At 39.6% G+C, this 14,410-nt stretch overlaps 1 pseudogene; it reads right to left on the bottom strand.

Moving 5' to 3' along the window:
- Positions 1-13,343: 13,343 nt before the first annotated feature.
- On the bottom strand, positions 13,344-14,153 carry LOC114628796 (annotated as a pseudogene).
- Positions 14,154-14,410: the final 257 nt, after the last annotated feature.

Raw genomic sequence — 14,410 nt, 5'->3', positions numbered from 1 at the left:
CTGTTGTTAATGCCACTCTGTTTTGGTTACTATGGTTCTATAGTATGTTTTGAAATGGCGAAGTTGACTTTTGACATTCTAGGTTCCTTTAATTTCCAAATAACTTTGTCCTAATATTGTCAATCTCTTCAAACATGCAAGCAGGGCTTTGGTAGCTGTTGTGTCAATCTAGAGATCAATTACTCCAGGATTAGCCCCTGAACAATCATACATCTTCTCACTCATTGATGTTAAGTGTCTTTCTGTTTATTTTAGGTCCTCTTAGTTTCTGTCAGCAATGTTTATAGTGTTCAAGATAAACAGTTTACATTTCTTTGCTTGAAATTCTTTATAAATATTTTATCCTGTTTTGTTGTTGTTGTTAACAGGGTATCTTTTATCTAAGACTGGTCTTAAATTTGCCAGGTAGCCCAGGCTGGCCTTGAACTCCTGATTCTTTTTTGTCAATTTCCCATGTCCAGAGATTGCAAGCCTCTATGACACACTCATCTTTGATTTTACTCCTTTTGATGGTATTTAAATATAATTATATCCTTAATTTCATTTTCTTATCACAAACCTAAAGAGATAACATTGATTCTTGTATATCCGTCTTACATAATAAACATGCTGACTGAATCTACCAGTCTTAATAGATTTTTAAAAGTAGATTCATTGAAAATTTCATTTCATTTCTTTCTTTTTTCTTTCTTTTTGGATTACTAAACTACATTTATTGAATATTTAGCAGACACATCATATGCAAGGGAAGTAGGATGGAGGCAGCTAAGAATTAAATACACACACTCATCACAATTCCAGCTAGTAGAAAGTATAACATGTGTATTAGTTAGACTTTCAAACAGAATTTTGATGCCTGACTAAAGCAAAATAAACTACATGTATATTCCATTTAAGAAAACACTTATCAAAATGTGCTTACCATCCTCAATGCTGGGTAGCATCAACTCAGAACACAAATGTACTTCCCAGAATATGTTGCTTGAGCAGTGTGTGTGTGTGTGTGTGTGTGTGTGTGTGTGTGTGTAAGTTAGACTTCACTGCTGAGAAACCCTGGCCAGCAAAATCACAAGCAGATCCTCCCAGAAACATCCCAGCATCTGCACCAAGTCTTTCCCCCCACAGAATCCACCCTGCTTCAGGTTAACTTACTTCCAGCTGTTTATATGTCTCGTCTCATCATCTTCTTCATGCTTTCTGAGTTTCTTTTTAAAAATAATTTATTGTTTGATGACTTGCTTTTAATCTCTCCTTAAGCTCTGCAATTTCAAAGCTTCCCTATCCCCTCTGGGTTTCACTTCAATTTTTGCCATTTCTGCTTGTCCTTATAGGGTCCTAATGTTAGCTGACAAGGTGCTGTTAACCTTGTATCATTGCTGTTGGGTCTTGAAGATATCATTTCACCTTAGAATCTGAAAAGACTGTCTCCCCCACCCCTGCCCAATATTGGCTTGTGGTCAGCTGCAACGACTTTAGGAAATGATGCAGAGTCACTGGTCCTTCATTAGAGTCAATGAAAATAGTTTGATGATTATTTTAAGTTCACCCCATGCCATTCCAGGAATTGCATATGAAGGCATAGTGATGACTCTTAAGGGAGTGTCATGGTTTTCATGTAATTTAAACTGGACCTTCTTCACATATGTTGGCATATGCTCGCTTTTAGATGATTTTACATATATTGTTCACTGGCTGATGTGTCCATCTTCTTTTTCCCCCCAAAATATTAGACAACATAACCAATCATTCTTCTTCCAGAGTCAGACCCAGACTCCAAAATTCTTCCATTCTCTTGAACACACTGTTCCAGGAAAGGAGCTGCTGCCTCCAGGGAAAGAGCTCAGGGCAGCTGAGTCCTGGTTCCCCTCACAAGCCAGCTCCTCTGGGACCAGATGTTTCAGGCTAGGGGAAGGTGATGTTCTTGGGCTTCTAGCACCTCATAGCCACCTCCTCCATATCAGCGGCTCTAGGAGTCAGACATTCAATCTTGTTATTTCTACTCTGTGTCCTGAAAAGTTCTGTGGGAAAACACCCAACCCTGGTGGAGAAACTCAGGGTGGAAATGTCCTAGCTAACTGCATTTTATTGGCTCTTGTTAAACCTTCTTGCTTACTTCCCCTGTGTTCTTTGTCTTTAATATGTCCCTGCAATATCCATTGAAGGCTGCTCTGGGAGGTGTGTTTCTTTCCAGGGAGTTGCTGACCAGCTTAAAACAGACTCTTAGTTCAAACTTTGGTCATCTGAGTAGTCTTTGGGTCTCTAATCCGCAACAGTGGGAGTCTTTTGGACTTTTCCACAGAATATATTCCATGGTATAAGAATAGAAACAGCCTTTCTTCTTTCTGGAGCCAATATGTCTTTTATTTCATTTTCTTGTTTTATTGCTCTGGCTAGAAGCCCTGGCAACATGTTGAACAGTCTCTGAGGACCGCCATATTTTTCTTGTCCTTGATCCTGGTGTTGATGCCGAGGAATGGAGCAGTTCCCCATCTTTCAACATTAAGTTTGGTATCAGCTGTAGGAATTTTATAGACAACTGTTACTAGGCTGAGAACTTTCCCTTAAAATTCCTAGTTTGTTGAGTTTAGACATGATGAAATTAGATTACATTTTGTCAAATTTTGCTTTTTACATCCTTTTCGGTATCTTTAAATAATTTAGGCAGATTTTTGTCCTTCATTCAATTGACATAATGTAATTGAATTTTTAAAGCAATGTTGCATTTTTATGATAAATGTTCCTGACCTCAATGTACACTCCCTTTAATATTTTGTCTTTTTTCTTTTATTGAAAATTCATTTTTTTCATATACTATATTGTGATTATAGATCTCCTTTCCTATTCCCCTTGTTTCTCCCTACCTCTCCTTGCATCTGGATCCACAGACCTTCTGTTTCTTCTTAGAAATAGTCATCTAAGGAATAACCATAAAATAAAATAAAATAAAATAAAATAAAATAAAATAAAATAAAATAAAATAAAATAAATAAACAAATATTCCCACTTCAAATTAAGCAAAAATCCCTCACAAGTGTGCCCTGCTATTTTTGAGTTTTAGTTAATTCCAGATGTATTCAAGTTGACAACCAAGAGGAGCCATCACAGGCCCCCTTTAATATTTTGATGGGATCTATTGGTGTCTACGTTTTAGGAAAATTTTACATCCATGTTCTTGAGAGATAGTAGTCTGTCCTTTTATTTTCTTGTGTCATTATTTTCTGATTTTTAGTATCCGGCAATAGTGATGTTACAGAATGAATTGGTGAGGGTTTCATCTTCTCATTTATAAAAAGTTAATAATGCATTTTAGAAAGCCGTTAGTAATTATAGTGATCAAGTTCTAACAGTTGGCCTGGTTTCCAGTATCAGACAGTATTACCTCCTGTTGAGCAGGACTTAAGTCCAATTAGACAGTCCTTGGTTGCCATCAAGATATGGGTACCACTGTTGTATGTTTAGGGATTTCTTGCCATGGGGGTCAGGTCACTGGCAGATAGGACTGTTAATTGCTTCCTTCCCTTGGCAGCTTCTTAACAACCCTGTAGTGCCCTGAAAACTAGATCAGGAACAAGGCTTGCAGTTTGTATCTAGCTCAAGACTCAAGACTTCTGAGTCTCATCTCTGAAGGGTGTGGTGTCTTCACCAATAGGGGCTTACTTCTACCCTTGAGAGGCAGACAAATGCAACGACAATTCATTATATTGTTTTAGGCGTTATTTAGAATACCTGAGCAACAACTCAAATGGAAGCTTCTCATGCCTGGTACTGGGCTTTTGTTAGAGAGTCTATGGATTTTTTTTGAGGATTGTTATAGCATAAGTGGCATGGCTTCAGTTAATATGTGTTTATTAAATATATTATCATATATGTGTGTACATACATACACTTTCATGTATTATACATAGTTTTAAGTGAATATAAAACAGTATGATTCCTTGACGGTTTATCAATTATCTTTAATGTTATTTGTCCCTCTTCTCCCTCTTTCCTTCTGTATTCACGTCTCTCTCCCATATCCAATTAAAGGCCCTCTCCCCATTTTTTTTCTGCTTCATATCATCTGTACTCTAATACCTGATATTGGATACCCTGGACCCAGATAACCTGTCATGATCCTCTGATCCTTTTTTGGTTTTCATGGTTACTACAAGTTGTATACTTACCTCTGAAGATTTAGAACTAGGAACCACAGATGAGAGAGAACACACACCATCTGTCTTAGTGGATCTGGATTATGTCACTCAGTAGAATGTTTTCTCATTCAATGCATTTACCTGAAAATTTTTATTATTTCCTTTTTTATTTATAGTTGAATAGCATTTCATTGTATAAGTAGTATGTATCATATTTCCATTATCCATTCATCTTGTTTTCATTTTCTAGCTATTGTGAGCAGAATGGCAAAGAAGATTGCTAAGATAGAATCTGTGAAGTAGACTGTCAAATTCTCAGAGCATATGCCCATGAATGGTATAGTAGGTCTCATTCCACATCAAAGAAGCTTCTATTTTTAGCAGACAGAGCCCATTACAGAAAGCCACAATTGATCATAATTCAGAGATCAATGGCTCCTGGGGAGCCCAGCCCCACTAGATAGATACATCTACAACACAACTCCTGCACCAAAAGCTCAAAGAACATCAAGGAATAGAGTGTCGAAAGATTGAAAGAGCCAGAGGACCAAGAAGTCTGATGTGAGAGTGGTTCTAGAAATGACAGGGGAGGTATAGCTGTGATACTTCAACATTATGGCTGCCTAAACAAGACTGAATAATGAAAATAGCAACAGGCATAGTAACATCAAACGGGAATATTGTACTTGTTCTCACTCCTAGACAGAACATCAGGCCAACAATGACTGGAGACAGAGCAAAAGAGAGAGAGGGGGGGAGAGAGAGAGAGAGAGAGAGAGAGAGAGAGAGAGAGAGAGAGAGAGAGAGAGAGAGAGAATGGTTCTCAGAAAAAAAACTGAGCTTCTGACATTTTGATTTTAGACTTCTGGCCTCCTGAACTGGAAGACATCTTTGTTTTAGACAGCTGTGCTGTGGTACTTTGCTATGGGCATCCTTGCTAATGAAACATGTGGGTAATTTTCTATGCCTTAGTTCCCCTAAGTCTCACCAGTGAAACAAAAAAGATATAAGAAAGAATGAGAAGAAAGAGAAGAGCTAGCTCTCTTGGAAAAAGAAAACAAAATGGTAGAACAACAACAACAACAACAAAAGCAAAGCTTTGGTTCTAAGAGTACACTGGTTTGCAGGCCATTTGTGCTTTCCTTGTTAATGAAGGCGTGGCATGTTTGCCTTAAGCTGTCTGAGGACTGAAATCTCTTTAAGGATGCTAGCTCATCGTATTTTCCCCAGAGTACCTGGTGCCAGCTAGCCTTATGAAATACTCTGCTGAAAAGGAAAACGACTTTGCTAAGTTTAGCATTTCCCAGTCTTGTTCACTCTTAACTCTAAAGTACAGACCCCCTTCCCCACTTTTTTTCTTATTTTTTTGGGGGGGATATTTTGTTTATTTACATTTCAGATGTTATCTCTTTTCCCTATCCCTATAAACTCCCTATCCCATCCCTCCTCCTCCTTTTTGCTTTTATACCATTTGAATTACATGCAAGTATTAAGGTCAGTTCTAGGTTGAGGAACTAGCAATACAATAGATGCAAATAGTCAAAGAACAAGCAAGGCAATAAACAAAGTCCTATACTCCCTCCTGTGATCACTGTTTCTAAGTGCTTATCAGAATGACAAAAATATCTGAGCCTACTTTGGTATCCTAGCCCAAAGTCATTTTCATGCCTGAAACCTACTTCTTTGTTCTAGCCTAAGATTTAGATTCCTGCCTGAAATTACTTCTTTGTTCTAGCCTAATGTCAGATTTCTGCCTGAAGCCCATTTCCATGTTCTTGGCCAATGTCAGATTTCTGTCAAACAGCTCCTGGGCAAAGATGATAAAGACAGGAGACTCAGAGCAGGTGGGAGAGATGGAAATTTGTGAAGTAGAAGCAACTCATTTGTCAGAGAAAAGGTCATTTCATTGCTATAAATTTCCCAAAGGCGGCTAGACTTAAAAACCCTGTGGGTAGTTGGCTGTCTTCCCACATATCCAAACTAAACATTTCTTCATTAATAAACATACCATAGCGTCTTCTCTCCAAATGGAGCCTGCCAAGCCCTGGAAATTGACAGGGTGTTTCTATCCTCAGCTTCCAGAGACATTTCTGAGACAAATGTTGGAAAGTTTGTCAAAGCAGAGCCAAGACAGGCCTCATGTACCCCTGGTTGTTTGAACGTGCAGTAGATTAGAGCTCCTTAGCAATCCTGTGCAGAGATGCTGATCGTGACTTTCAGCTTGTCTAAAATGGCTCCACATGTTCCAGAAAAGGAATTCATTCATGAAGGTCTAAAATCATTATATCTTAGCTAGAAGTGCTGCCCTGAGGAGGGTCAAAGGTCTTACTGGATACCTTATCTTCCATCTCCACCACCGCTAGGGATTCAATATAGAATAAAAAGACTGTGGCACGCTGGAGACTCCCTTTTGATCAGTTTGTCTTTGGTGAAGAGCAGCTCAGGGTAAGACAACAACTGTTGGTGAAAGAACAACTGTGAAGAATAGGAAGAAGGTGTGCAGTTAGCCAAGACCTTTAATTTGGAGTCGACTATTCATGATCATTTAGTGAGGACATACTATACTCCATGTCCTGTTCCAAAGACTGGAGGTGTAGCAATGAATAAAATGGGCATAATTTACTACTCTTGTAAAGCCTGGGTGGAGGAGGAAGTACAGTAAAAGTCTGAATCAGTAAAGCATGGAGTACACCAGATGGTGGTATGCACTGTGTGGGAAACAGAGAGCAAGGGGGTGGTGCGCGCTCAAGTTTGGAGGAGGGTGTGTAATTTTAAACAGGATGGTCAATGCCGAAGAGTTCTATGCAGAGGCGATTCAGTATTTATATTCATTCATGGAATATCATGCTTGGAAACCCAAATGACACCTGCAGCTGGGAGCAGATGTCTAGCCGAAGGATGGGGGTGCACCCTAAGAAGTCTCGTTGTAAGTTGCACACTGCTGTTTCCTCATAGGGTCTTTTGTTGTGCACCATGAGCCAGTCTTGTTAGAATTGGGCACGGTCACACACGTATCATAAATGAGTGTGGCTGAGACTTGAAAGAGGCCTTTGCTGCCATCTGACACACTCAGAGAGGGGGCGCAAAGCAATAGCGTCAACCTTGCAGAGTGAGGGAGCTGCCTGGCACAGCGTCTTGGGCTCTGGAATTTACTCTTCTATGAAGCTCTTCCCTTGTTTCACACTTTGAGTATTTGGAAGTGTATCTTCACAGAAAGAAGGGGAGAGGAGTCAGATCATGGGTTTTTCCATATACCACAAACTGTAACTTAATGTGTAAGCATTAAGATAGCCAATTATTCATCTCATAGCCAAATAAGATGGACAGGAGTTGTAGCCATCAGGTTGATACCACCCCACTTTCTTCTCTTTGACTATGAATATAAGCAGCTCATTTTGTAAGAAGGAACACTAGGAACTTTTATTTATTTATTTATTTATTTATTTATTTATTTATTTATTTAAAAATCTGGTCTGTTGTCTGACTCCAGAAGACTTGAAAAAGAAAAAAAAGGATTTTTTTGTAAATTTCTTTTACAGACTAAATTGACATAAATGAAGCTACAGAATATGTGATAGAAAATAAAGGCTCAGTGCCTGCCAAAAAAGAGAGGGCAATAGAGGAGGGAAAGCAGCAAGAACAGAGGTCCAAATCAGAAGAGGGAAAAGGCTTACCTTTTCTAGATATTGCTGGAAGACCAGTGTGTCTAGATATGGTGACCTAAGAGCTGACAGCCTAGGTCCTGGGAGGAAGTTTGGTTTCCTTTCCACTTAATGGAAAATCTAGGGAGAGTTAAAGACACAGACAAGACTGATTTCTTGGATCTGGGCCTGGAGCCTTGAGCTGGAGTCCTCTCCCAATCTCTAGGGTTTTCTCCAGCAGTGAGTGGCAGAGTCCCTGTTTATAAATGATCTGATCAAAAGCTGAGTGAGTCCCGACACAGGGATAAAAATTTCTCATTAATGTGACCAATGAGGATGAATTATACCGGTTACCCAGTCAATGAGCATGTTTTAAGCTTTCAGTGAAAGTCAAATTTTCTAGGAGCATAAAGTTTTGGTCTAGACTTTCTTGTTCAAAGTGAGGCTCCCAGTACTTGAGAATTTTGAGCTGGAGAGATAAATGGCTCAGTGGTTATGTGTGCATATTGCTCTTGCTAAGGACCTGAACTCAGATCCTGATCCAATATCGAATAGATGAGAGGTGGCAGAAAAGCCAGCGGCAGAGTATCTGATGCCCCCTTCTGGCCTCTGCAGGTACGTGCACTCACATGCAGGTTCTCATACATATATATACACACTTTAAAAATAAAAATAAATCTTAAAATGAATGCACAATTGCAGGCTACACAAAGATCTGATGAGTTCAGAACACAGGGCCAGGATAGCAAGCCCTCTATATCTTGAAACTGTTCTAAGTAACTGCTCTGAATCAAATTGAAGCCCTGGGGTGTAGCCCTGGAGCCTTGGCACCAGTGTGAGCTGGAGTAACAATCCTCAGGTCCTCTGTTCTCAGTATCCTCATTTGAAAATGTGAAGTGTAAATACTTTGTGTGGTGACTATGCAGTGCCTGGCAATTGATAGGTTTTTATCATTATCGAATGGTTGCTGCAGGCTGAGCACTATGAAGCTGAGGAGATGGAAAAGTCCATGTTTCTGCTCTTTTAGAACCTCCTTTCTGGTTAAAACAATTATAATTAATGATAATACATCTTAACTCGTGTGAATTCCACTGGGTATCTTTACAACTTGGGGTGTATATAGGCTGTGAGCCTCAATTTCTCCATCTGGAACATGGAGATATATCTGTTACTTCCTGTAAATGGTTTCTATATGAATGATTAAAGTCTTAAGCTCTTGCTACATTGCTTAGTAAGTTTTACATTCTTAATAATGTTAGCCATTATTATTGGATGGGCAGCAGGCAACTGAAAAAAGAATAGTTGGTAATGTTAAGTGAGCAGTTTTGAAGGGAAGTATGAAGAGAATCTCTAGTCTTAAAAGGCAGGTGTAAGTCATTGCTGAGCTCACTGAACAACCTTTCTTTGGCTAAGAGCCCTAGATGCAGAAGGCAACTACTTATTAAATAAGCTAAGCTCCTCATAGCTAGGAATATCTAGCTATTTTGCTACTGTTAAAGAAAAAGAGAATGAGTAAATCAAATCGATGAGGAGTGAATTATCCAAATGCAATCAATGGATGTAGAGCTGTCTACCATCGTAAACTTGGATTTGAAGCAAAGAAAGCGGAGACGAGATGGGAGCTATTTCACAGGACATGTATTCCAGGTAATTCAGAAGTAACCAATACAAAGATCACGATCGAGGTGTTGCCATAAACACGACAGCATGATAAACATCAATGATGGTCAGGGGGAAAGTGGAGGCCATTTAAGTAATGGTGACTGATAAAGGAAGCTATCAGGAAATCAAGTCGGTGACATGGGGGCAAGTCCAAGTCAAAGGATCAGGCAGAATGTTTAAGGAGGCTAAAAGCAGAGAAAAGAGTAAGTGATTAGGGGCTGGAGAGGACCCATGGGTAGAAGAAAGCAAGAGCATCCAGCTAGTCACTGGACTTATGTAAATGAACACCCCACTCCAGCTCATGTGGGATGCCAGGCTCCGTTCAACTTTCCCTGCCATGACGGAAAGCTTCTTAGCAACTTTACACAAGTAGATCCTTTTTAGATTGGGTCAGGGTTCATAGCAACATTAAGTGAAAGTCACAGAGTATTCTCTTATTTCTTTGCTACAGACAGGCAGACACACACACACACACACACACACACACAGAGAGAGAGAGAGAGAGAGAGAGAGAGAAAGAGACAGAGAGACAGAGAGAGACAGAGACAGAGAGACAGAGAGAGACAGAGACAGAGAGACAGAGAGAGACAGAGAGACAGAGACAGGAACAGAGAGGAGAGACAGAATCAGATTTTTTTGTGTGTGTGTGTAATCAATGCCACTCACTACAACAGTGGTTCTTCACCTTCTTAATGCTGTGACCCTTTAATACAGTCCCTTATGCTGTTGTGACCCCCAACCATGAAATTACTACATTGCTGCTTCATAACTATACTTTTTCTACTGTTATGATTCATAATGTAAATATTTGATATACAAGGTGTCTGATATGTTGCCCCCAAAGAAGTTGAGATTCACAGGTTGAGAACCACTCACTAGAGTGTTATGTTAATCGAATTATTTATAAAATGGATGAAAACTGTCAACTCACTTTCATCCTCAGTGCACAGCCTCATTCTCGTTTGCTCATGGTGTTGTTCATTTACATTTGGATATAGTTATAATGATATGCATGTGATTGTAAATATCGTAGTATTACAGAGAATTATTCCACTGCCTCCCAAATCCTCCATGCTGCACTTATTCACCCTTCAGGTGTCCTGATTCCTGGCAGCCAATGGCCACTATTGCTATAGCTTTGTCTCTTATAGAGTGCTGTATACTTAGAGCTTCAATCGCTTAGTAAGCTTGTTTCTTCCACCGTTTTTATGCCTTGATCATTTCTATGTGGAATGGAATAGGATCCCACTGTCGGCATGTATAACCACTTATTCATTCACTGAAGGGCATCTTAATTGCATCCGAGCTCTGGCAGTTATGAATGAAGCTGCTGTAAACATCCATGTGCAGGCTTTTATGTGGACATGTTTTTCATTCTTTCCAGTAAGTTGCAAGGACAGTGATTATTAGATTGTATGTTAAGAGTATGATCAGTTCTGCGAGAAACCGTTCAACAGCCTTCCAAACTACCCCCGCCATTTCCCACTCCTGCTTGCTATGAATGAGCGCTTCTGCTGCTGTTCATTCTTGCCAGCATTTGGATTCTAACAGGCATGTAGTGGTATGTCTTTGTTTTGATTTCCATTTCTCTGATCTCACATGATGCGCTGCTACAACTGCCAGCTGTATGCCTTCCTTTGAGTGGGTCTTTTTGCATCTGTGGCCTCATTTTAACTTCAGCTATTCATTTTCCTATTGTTACATTTTAAGAGTTCTTTGTATAATTTGCATGATACTCCATTATCATAGGCTGTTTACAAATGTTTTCTTTACATATGTGTCTTTTTTCCCATTGTATTGACACTTAACAACTTTTAAACGTTCAAAACATGACTTAACCCTTTCAATACATTTTTTTCTTCTCCAGATCATGCTTTCAGCTACTGTCTGATGAGGAAGATGGCTTAAGATGACACTTGGAGTTGAGACCTACACATGGCTTGACAAATAATAGGTGTTGAGGACAGTTGGTTGGCATTGCTGCCACCACTGTTCTCCATACATACGGTCGTATTACATTAACATATGGCAAAGCATCTGTTGGCATCAATACCTGCCACAATTTTGTCCACTCTTTCTCTGAATCTTCTCCATGAATTTTATTTTACATTAGTTAAAAAAAACATTATCACTGCTTTCCATATTAGACCACTTTCTCATGTTTCAAACACTGATGGGCATGAAAACTCATTTTCTACAGATTCTATAGAATGAAAACAGCCCAGTAACTGCACCAATGTAAACATTCAATAGATACACATTTTTCCACCCAACATAATATTTTTATTAATTATTTGGGAATTTCATACAATGCACCCCATCACACTCACCACCCTTTCATCCCAGATCCCTCCCACCTAGTATATTAGTAAAGAAATTAGCATTATTGCCAACCTAGAATACTCATTGATGCTACTCTTCTTCTCTAAGTTCCCTCCCAATTCCCTACACAGGACATGGGCTGCTTGAAATGTCATGGAATTTCATTTCCGTCTCTTATGGGACTTCACAGTTGGGTTTCAATGTTTATTATTTTACTGTCTACTTCATCTGCTGTGCTGGCTAATGTTGTCACTTTGACAGAGTATAGAGTCACCTGGAAAATGGGTCTCTGGCATGTCTGAGAGGGTCCTCCTAACCTAATTAATTATATTGAGAAGTGCTGCTCACCGTGGGTGGCACCATTCCCTGGACTGTGTAAGTGGGAAGAGGGAACTGATTGCCGATTTTGGATGCGACGTGACCACCTGCTGCAGGCTCCTTACACCAACTTCCCTGCCTGGGTAGTCTATATCTTGAACTTTGAACTAATAATCCATGACTTTTAAGTGGACAATTGCATCTTAGGAACTAAAAAACCACACCATTTTGTATCTCTATGCATCAGCGTTACTGCCTCTGGTGTAATTTTCAGCCCGTAGAACTCCCTTCAGCATTCTGGATCATGCTATTCTGATTGTGATAATGCTCTCATTCTTCGTGGCTGGAGGTGCCACTGTCACTTTCTCTTGTAGACAATGGTCTGGGTTTCTAGACAATGCATTCTAGGTTGACTTGATGACTTTTAGTGCATAAAACAATATTGTCGCATTATCTCCTTGCCTGGACAGTTTCTTTTTAGAAATCCATCATTTCCTCTTTTACATAATGTGTCATGCTCCCTCCCTCCAATTGCTCCTAATCTCCTTAACATCAGTTTGCAGCATCATCACCATAAATCACTTTGCAGCGCCCTTCTTGGTAGTCACTCTGCTTGAGCAACCTTGAAGATTTTTATATTGTGGATTTTTTTTCCTGTCAGATCTGAAAATTTAATTTTTTTCATCTAGTTTTTTCCAATTATCTTTTTTTTCTATTTTAAATACACACAAATTACAGAACTTGATATTATATTAAAGGTTTTTTGAGGCATATGTGTGTGTGTGTGTGTTTGTTTGCTTTTCCTTTTATCTGTGCACTTCAGCTTGGAGATATTTTTATTTGTCTCTGAGTTTTAATCCTTTGGGGTGTTCAGCTTCATGTTAGACTTACCCATTGTTTGTATTGAGGTATTACATTTTTCATTCAGAATTTCAATTAAATTCTTTGCTTCTTTAGTTTCTCTGTATGTGTTGTGTTCTTTAATGACCCTTTCTTCATTACACCTGTGTCTTCCTTCTCATGCTTACCCATGTCTGTCTGTGTTGACAGTCTTGCTTATTAATGCTACTCTTCCTGTGACTCAAGTTTGTTTCTATTCATATTTTTTCCCTTGTTTGTGAATTCCGGGTTTTCTCTTTCTTTCTTTCTTTCTTTCTTTCTTTCTTTCTTTCTTTCTTTCTTTCTTTCTTTCTTTCTTTCTTTTTTTTTTGCCAAGCTGTGACTGTTTATTAACTGACCAGATTACAAAAATACCATGGACAACACCTTAGTTCATCCGCCGAATAAGCCTGTTGATCTGGTCTTCCCTGTTGCCAGCGTCTCCACCTACGACAAAGTGAGTTGTCTTCTTCTTCATTCCACCTCGTGGGGAAGATAATTTGAAAGGCCACAGGAAGTTATTTGCGTCCTTAAAGCGTTTCCCAACTGTATAGATCTCATGAATTAGATCCTCCATGCAGACGATGCCAAATTTACCAAGAGACCGAGCAATCAAGGAATTATCCGTCAAGGCCATCCGCTTCTTATTGATTTTGCCATAACCTCGCTTGTAGATGAGCTCGTTTACTGACTTCAGGTTGGGGTACCCCCATGCAATGTACGGTTCCACAATCCTCAGCATGTTAATGGAAGCCTTGAGCTTAACAAAGGTGCCATTGAAGATCTGTCGAAGACGAAGAAGCTGCAATACCTTGCAGATCTTTGGGCTTACTCCATTGATGTCTCGGAATCTGATGACAAACGCCAATTTTGGTTCTGCAGGCACATAGAAGTTCCCAGCTTTCCTTGCCATCCTGGCCATCCGAATCTCAGTCCGGTACATCTGCCTGTACTCCTTGTGATAGTGCTTTGTCTTCTCATAGATGAGCTTCCTCCTTGCCTTTCAGAGTGTCTTCAGGGCAAACGTCTTCCTCAGACGCTTCACCTTCAACTCTGCGAAATTACTTCGCTTTTTCTTAAGGGTTTCTGGCACAGCCGGAACCTTTTTCTTAAGAGTTTTTGGCACAGCAGGAACCTTTTTCTTATGGGTTTCTGGCACACCGGCAACATTCTTTTTCTTCTCTGGAATAGCCTCCATCGTTTCAGCCGGAAAAGCCCGGGTTTTCTTACTCACAAGTCTAGTGGTTTTCTATTTTATACTGGCCATAACTATACGGTCAAGTGTCTCTATTTAGCAGTCTTGATAGTGACCTGAATCTAGTTCTCAGGCATGGTTATCTGCTTGTGGTATAGCTTGTCTCTTTAGGCTTTTTTCTCAGCTTTATTCAAAGAAGTTTAGCATTGTATTTACTTTGGACAAGAGTCTCCATACTTCTAAAAGTTAGCTTTTCTGAG

Source organism: Grammomys surdaster, unplaced genomic scaffold (genome assembly GCF_004785775.1).
Source record: "Grammomys surdaster isolate TR1022 unplaced genomic scaffold, NIH_TR_1.0 271, whole genome shotgun sequence".
Classification (NCBI taxonomy): domain Eukaryota; kingdom Metazoa; phylum Chordata; class Mammalia; order Rodentia; family Muridae; genus Grammomys; species Grammomys surdaster.
Note: the sequence above shows the minus strand (reverse complement) of the source record. Positions and strands in the feature narration are given on the sequence as shown.